This window comes from Anas acuta, chromosome 16 (genome assembly GCF_963932015.1).
Source record: "Anas acuta chromosome 16, bAnaAcu1.1, whole genome shotgun sequence".
Taxonomy (NCBI): domain Eukaryota; kingdom Metazoa; phylum Chordata; class Aves; order Anseriformes; family Anatidae; genus Anas; species Anas acuta.
Window position 1 is genome coordinate 13,616,296 of NC_088994.1, and position 6,874 is coordinate 13,623,169.

The following is a 6,874-nucleotide window of genomic DNA, read 5'->3' on the forward strand; positions in this document are numbered from 1 at the left end:
GTGGTGACCAGCACCAGCTGTCCACGGCCGCCCAGCCCAGATGCCCTTGGGGAGCTGGTGCCACCATGACCCTGCACAGGGCAGCAGGACACACAAAGTGTTCCTAACTTCAGCCAAAACACTTTTCCCCAGGTACCTAAGGGCCGAGTTGTGTACTGGCCTGCAATATCACCGAGGTGTGCTTTCACAGCATAAATATCAGTGCAGGGTTTGGTCTTTCTCCCAGCTGGAGAAGCCAGGAGGCAGCAGTGGCAGGGGGTCCGTTCAGTGTTAGGGGAACACCTTAATGGTAAGATGCTAGCAGAAGGAAGGGTGGGTTGGGAGAAAAGGGATAGAAGGGGATGGACTTCTGCTTTTGTGGAAAAGGAACAACTTCTTTAAAACTAGAACTTGCAAGTGAAAGAAGCAGATGCAGACACGTACGCTTTTTATTGCCATTCTCATGACAAATCCTAAGGGTTTTGATCTCTTTGTGAAATGCTCAGACTGCTGGGCTGCACGCAGACTCTCCTAGGCAGCCCTGCCTGGGTGGGCAGGGAGGCTTCTGCTGCTCCGCCAGGTCTGAGCACAGAAGTAGGAGCATGTACCTCCTTCCTGCTGATTAATAGTTCCAGTCAACATCGGCTAACTTATTCCTATTGACAGATCTATGAAATACTTGCAGAATCAACAGCTATAAAATGTATGGCACTGCACTGGCACCATAAAGCCATAACGTTCGTGTCTATTGCAATCAAGGCTTTTAAAACCTAATTACTTCTGGGTGACATCAGTCATATATTTTCATGTGAAATTACAGTGGCATGCAAGTGCCCAGCAAAATAAAAGAAAACAAATGATGTCCTATAATAACGGAGAAGTGAACTATCATTTTTAATCTGGCATGAAAGCTCCAACTGATGAAGCTTAATACAACTTGTTAAAACACCTAACAAGCGAGGAAGTGATTAAGTATTGTCCTTTTGCCTCTGGGAAATGGGATCTGCTCTCAGCAAGCACGGAGTGACTGAGATAGCCCTTTGGAGCTGATTGAGCTGCACATAAAGTAACTTCTAATGATCTCAGTCCACTTTGAGCCATAAAGATTTAGAAGGGACAATATTTTAGAAATGATCAAGTTCCACTCTTTTTATTAGTGAGGATAAAACACCTTTGTGGAGGAAATTAAACAGAATAAATTGCTGAAGCTGTCTGCAGCTTCCATCATTTAGTGGTGTCGGAAGAGCGTGGCAGACGCTAAGTGGGAGCAGGAGCTCGCCCACAGCAGAGGGAAGTGAGGAGACAAAAAGCCTTTTGCTTCCAAACTGAAACAGGAGGAGTTCCCAGCCTGAGCACAATCCCATGCATAGTCACAGACTCCAGCTCTATTACCTTCCTGGCATGTCTTGGGTATCTCCCTGCTGCCCTGGAGGGGAAACTGAGGCACTCAGACACCACAGCAGGTTTGGGGCTGCTCAGGGCAGACCATGCCTGAGGCACCAGCCTGCCCAGCTTCCTCTGAAGCCAGGGAGAAGATGCAAAGTCCTTCAAGGAGCAAGCAGAGGGCTCTGGGGATGCTCCTGCCTTGCCCTCCCAACTGCTGCAGGACTGCCAAATTGCCTCCAGGGCCAATCCCTCCGCAGGGACAGGCACGCACAACTTCCCAGTTCCTGCAATGGACCATGGCAGAACTTGCTACGGTTTGCTCTTCTGACTTTTATTAAGGACACGTTTTTCAGGAGATGTTTCTTTTATGGTGCTTAAATTAAGTTTTCAAGGTTAATTGTCCAATCTGATGTCTTTGGCTCAATAAATAATTCAGAGACAGTTTACGTCCTCCCATGTAAAGATGCCTACTGAGGTTACGGTCGCAGCCAGACACTTCCTCTGATGTGCTATTAGCTAATGTGCTGAAGATTTTTCCACCTCCTTTTGGAAGCCTTTCTGCTCTTCAAGAGGACGTTTGAATGGAGCTGGAGCTCACTGGAAGGGACCGTAGTGAAGACAGCCAAAGCCACCAAGCCATAGATGAAGTCAGTGCCAAGTCGCCCAGCGCTTTTCCTGCTCTCCGCCACCAAGCAGCGGCAGCACGGCAATAACTTCAGCTCTTAATAACAAGCCACCAGCCTTCAGTTCAGCAGGTCAAGCTGAGGAGCCTTTTACATGCTCTTTGGGGACTCTTTTGAAGAGCAGCTAACTCAGACAGGCCTTTTCCAAACGCATCTGAATTGTTAGCAGAGCCAACAGAGATGCCATCAGAAATTTCACGTCGCTAAACTGCTGAGTGGGATACGTGAAGTTGCTTCGCTTAGTCACATTTTTATAGCTCTCTCACAAACAATCTGCGAGACTGGTTTTCCTATAGGCTTGCTATAATGGGATCATAACCCTGCTGGGACTTGCAGGTAACAATGCAGAAAAAAAAAAAAAAAAAAAAAAAAAAAGCCCTGTAAGTGATAGATATTCCTGTGGCGCCTTCGTGTGAGTTCCAGCCCTGCCGTGAAGGCTGGGGGGGTCCTGGGAGCTCTGCTGGGGATGGGGCTTGCTGCCACCCCCAGGGACCAGGAGCTGGCAGGAGAGGGATGCTGCTTCACTTGTCAGTGCTGGAGGAGTCTTGGGGGACCAATTAGTTAATGTCTGCACTGTGCTACCGACACACAAAATAAAAAAAAAAATTAAAAAAATATTGGCAGTGCTTACTAAATCCTGGTCTTTCCCCTGTTTTAAACGCCAGCATTAGTATTTGCAGTAAATTCACCAGCCCTGCTATCTATGGATGCTTTATAGTGTTAAACCTGCCCTCCCAAGCAGTGGTGCAGGTCTGCTGGCAGCCTGCGGTCAGTAGGTCGTGGAGGATGCAGGTGAGAGCTGCAGCTGGATCCGGCCCCGTGCTGACACTGCAATGCAGCTCCGATGCAGAGCTGCCGGCACAGGGACATCGATTCAGCGGCGTGGTGCTGTCCTTTAATTAAAGGTCACGTTGCAAGGCTGGCTCTGCTCCTGTCTGTGTGTGCACCTGGAGGGTCCGGAGCAGAAATATAGGTACGTGGGAGTTGCTGTGCCCTGTGCTAGTGCCAGAGGTGGGGACGTGGTGGGACGAGAGCCCTTGGTCCATCCAGCCTGTACTGAGGCTGCACAGCCATGCCGTGCTCACTTTGTAAGCACCTGGGGGCTCAGCAGAGCAAAAATGTGTACTAAGGGGATCCCATTTCCATAGCTACCTGGTGTGCACAGTGCCCCGATGCCAACCTGGAGTCACCACCCCAACTTTTGGCTCCTCCATGGACCCCTTGTATGTGACACAGAAGCACCAGCTGACCCTCTCATGCCTCATTTTCCAGCCATCCCCATCCCCTTGTCACTGCTAGTGCTCCTTGAAACCACGCGGAGAGTCACACCACGCAGAGGATAAAGCAGATTTTACTCCTGCGGTTCACAAATCAAAATATCTGAATTTTGCCTGCTAGAGCAAATTGTGGCTACAAATATTCCCACTTAAAATGCAGCTATTGGCAACCTGGCGTTTGGCTGAGCAGGGCTTGCAGAGCAGCGGATTCTGAGGTTTGCAACCAGCAATGTATTCAGGAGGCATCTGATCAAAGCTGTAAAAGGAGAAAAAAAAAAAATCATCAAGGCAACATAGTAAAAGATGATAGTTGTTAAATCTAATTTCAATACTGTGTGTGCATAACCTCTAACTCGGAGGCATCTAAGCATTCCAGACATGGCCGGTGCATTGTAATTTTTGCATCGTTTCACATTACTCACAAGGTACATTAGATGGACACTGAAGGATGAATTATTCTTTTCAGCAAAACATTTTTGTGGAGTAAGTAAATTTATCTTGCGGGGAGAGTAAAAGGAAGAAATATGGCATTAAAATGTGCAGATCTGAGTTGAACACATCTCTCTTTTACAGGGAAACCATGATTTAAGTGCACTCTATTACTAATGTTTAATAAAAGCCATAATTCAGAATGTCAGGCTGAGGCTGTGTGCATTGAAACTATGATTTGGGGAAAAAATGACACGGACATTTTTCAGTACAGTAGCTCTTCTTTAAGCCATTTGTCTGCAGGCCTAAATTAGCTTTGAAATGTACTTTATCTTTGCTAAAAAGGCATTGATACAGAGATTATGCTTTATCAATTAATCTCACAAAGAGTACCTGGGAGGACAGAGGCTCGCGAGGACCAGCCCCTGCTGACCGTCCCCTCCCTGCGGGATGTTGGGTGCCCAGAACCAGGCAGGTGACCAAAATCCCCAGCTTCTGCATCATATAAAGCTTTGAACGATCCGGAGGAAGTCCGTGTGCATGTGGAGGCTGAACCTCAGCCCTCCTGCGAGCGATGCTCCCCAAATAGTCGCGGTTCAGACGCTGCCTCGCCGGCCACGATCCTGACCTCTTGCAGGGCAGACGGAGGAGCCCTGCACTACCCGTGCTGCCAGCGGGTTATTTATTGCCCTGTCAATGTCGGCTCCGAGGGGAATGCGGGATTGACTGATTGATTGGGAAGCAAAGAAGCTATCTCACGTCGTGTCCCTTGATGCTTCACAGACCCAAACTGGCAGACAGCCCCGAGCAGAGTTGGCTGCGGGTTGGCCTCTGCTTGCTGTGTTTGACACCAATTCTTCAGAAAACTGCAAATATCCAAGACTTCAGTGCTTTCTGCTCCAGAGCAAGCACCAGGCAGTGCTAGTGATGTAGCAGAACAGCGGTGCCAGGTTTGGAACAACCCAGATTGGGATCACAACCAAAACACTGCCCTTCTACCACATCACTGCTTCTGGCAGGGTGATTCCTCCGGTGGTGTCCCTCCTGCAGCTCCATAGGTCTGTCATTAAGGTCACATTTAGATGTCATTTAGAGTTATCAGTCCTCAGCCAGCTGTCATGGGGGAGGTTCTTCAGCCTGAGCCTGCAAACACAGGCAGCTAAGGTCCTGAAGTGCTCATGGACATAGAGTTGTTGGAAGTGCTCCTGACTTGGTTTTGCTTTCACTTCCTGTACTTGCTCTCAATAAAAGCTAAGTTTCTAGATAAAAGGCAATATAAAATGAGCAGCTTGGCTGATCTCTGCTTTGCACCTTCCCACATGTGCAGTGAGAATTGATGCTGCTCAGCTCCAGCCTCCGGGTGCTTTATGAATCTCCCCATGGACCCCGTAGTGACTGAGGTTTATCCCTGCACAGGCACGGGATGCCATCCGCAGGTGGATCTGCATCTTGAGCCACAGGGAAAGAATTTGTAGTGTAATAAAAACCCTTTTCCCCTTCCTCTTTCCTTTCCTGGGCGCTGTGAAACGTGCCGGAGCTGCGGGGGAGCCTGGCAGGGCTGCAGCTCCCTCCCTGCTGGCTGCAGGTCACCCACAGCTCCCTGCAGGTCACCCAGGCCAGGCTTCAAACCCAGCCCTGGAGGATGCTGCTTTACACCAGGTGAGGATCTGGGCTGTTAAATATCACTTTCATTTACCATCTGACCTGCAGCCGGCACGTTTATTAGCACAACCCAAACCTCCTGGGGCAAGCAAAGCCCAGCCTGGCCCTCGCTGATCCTCTCCCAGGGAAAAGCTACCTGGGAGAGGCTCTGCTCCCAGGCACCGCAGCGCCCGCAATTAAACTCCCCTTAAACTTTAAAGGCATACTTAAATGTGTTTTTATGGCCCCATTACTTTCTCTTTATAACCTGAGGTGAAGACTGGAATCCTGTCCGAGACATCTTAAAGGTTATATGTACAATTAGCTGGTTCTCATCACGTTCTTTAATATTTCACTGCATAAGCCAAAACAAACCCCTATAAATCACAGAGCGTGGGGGCACTGGTGGGGCAGGGGACATCCCTCCCTCCCTGGTATTAACGGGGGGCTCGGCTGCCAAGAAAATGGTGCTGGACGAGGTACGGTGCTGTCACATCGCTCTTCCCTCCCTGATCTCAGCCGGGACACGGGCTCCCCTCTCCCAGTCCCTAAACCTGCATGTGATGCCGAGTCATTAGTGACAGATGTGTAAACTTTTGCGTGGAGGGTTGCCAATATTTTGCATACTTCCACAGCGCTGCCATAAATATTAATGCGGTGCTAATATGGGAAGTTCCACCAGCTGTGTCCATTCTCGAGGGATACTTCAACTATTTATATTCGGGGTAATGAGCAAGCTGTTATTATATAATCAGGCTGTTGGAGAAGCCTTTGGAATAAAAGTCTCGCTGAGAATTAGCCAACAGCCGAAGCGTGTTTGCAGCCACGGGACATTACGGGTTTAATGATGGAGGCTTTGACAGAGCAGAGGCAGGGGACAGGGGCAAAGCAGGAGAGAAGGAGAAAGGTGCTGTGAGTTAAGCTCCTGAGTAATTAATGCTGATTGGGACTCTGAGTTTTTTTTTCACAGCTGGAAATTTGGTTTCTTCCATAGAGTCCGGCTGCAGTGCTGGGCAAGTGTCTGATATTTATCTTTAGCCTTGGAAATGAGCTGTCTGCCAATGTGGGGTGGAGGTGAGGTGCCACGGACAGAGCCAGCTCCCGCTGGAAGGAGGCAGCAGCTCACCTGCACCCAGCACCAGCAGGACTGGGCTCACATTAAGAAATTTCATCAAAACCTTCCCATGCACACACAAAACAAACCCATGAACCAACATTCCCTGCTTGCAACTGAGCAGAGAACTCCAAGATTTCTTGCACAAAATAATAAAAATCACAAAGGAGGCGAAAACGAGGACACGGTGGTGTTTGCATAGTGGAATTGCTGCAAAACCGCAAGCCAGAGCGAACTTTGTTACGCTCCACTCTCTCCAAGCACAACCTACTTGTTCTGATCAGAGCTGGAATGATGCTGCTTTCATCTGACTTGAGAATCAGCCCTCTCTTCTAGTGCTAATGCTGGATTTTTGTTGATTTTAT

The 6,874-nt window shown here is 48.9% G+C and overlaps 1 long non-coding RNA gene across 1 annotated transcript; it reads right to left on the reverse strand.

Moving 5' to 3' along the window:
- Nucleotides 1-2,834: 2,834 nt before the first annotated feature.
- Nucleotides 2,835-6,351, reverse strand: LOC137865537 (uncharacterized). Its single transcript, XR_011101971.1, has 2 exons — nucleotides 4,148-6,351; nucleotides 2,835-3,581 (listed from the first exon to the last, which is right to left on the reverse strand). It is a non-coding gene; the product is annotated as an uncharacterized lncRNA (long non-coding RNA).
- Nucleotides 6,352-6,874: the final 523 nt, after the last annotated feature.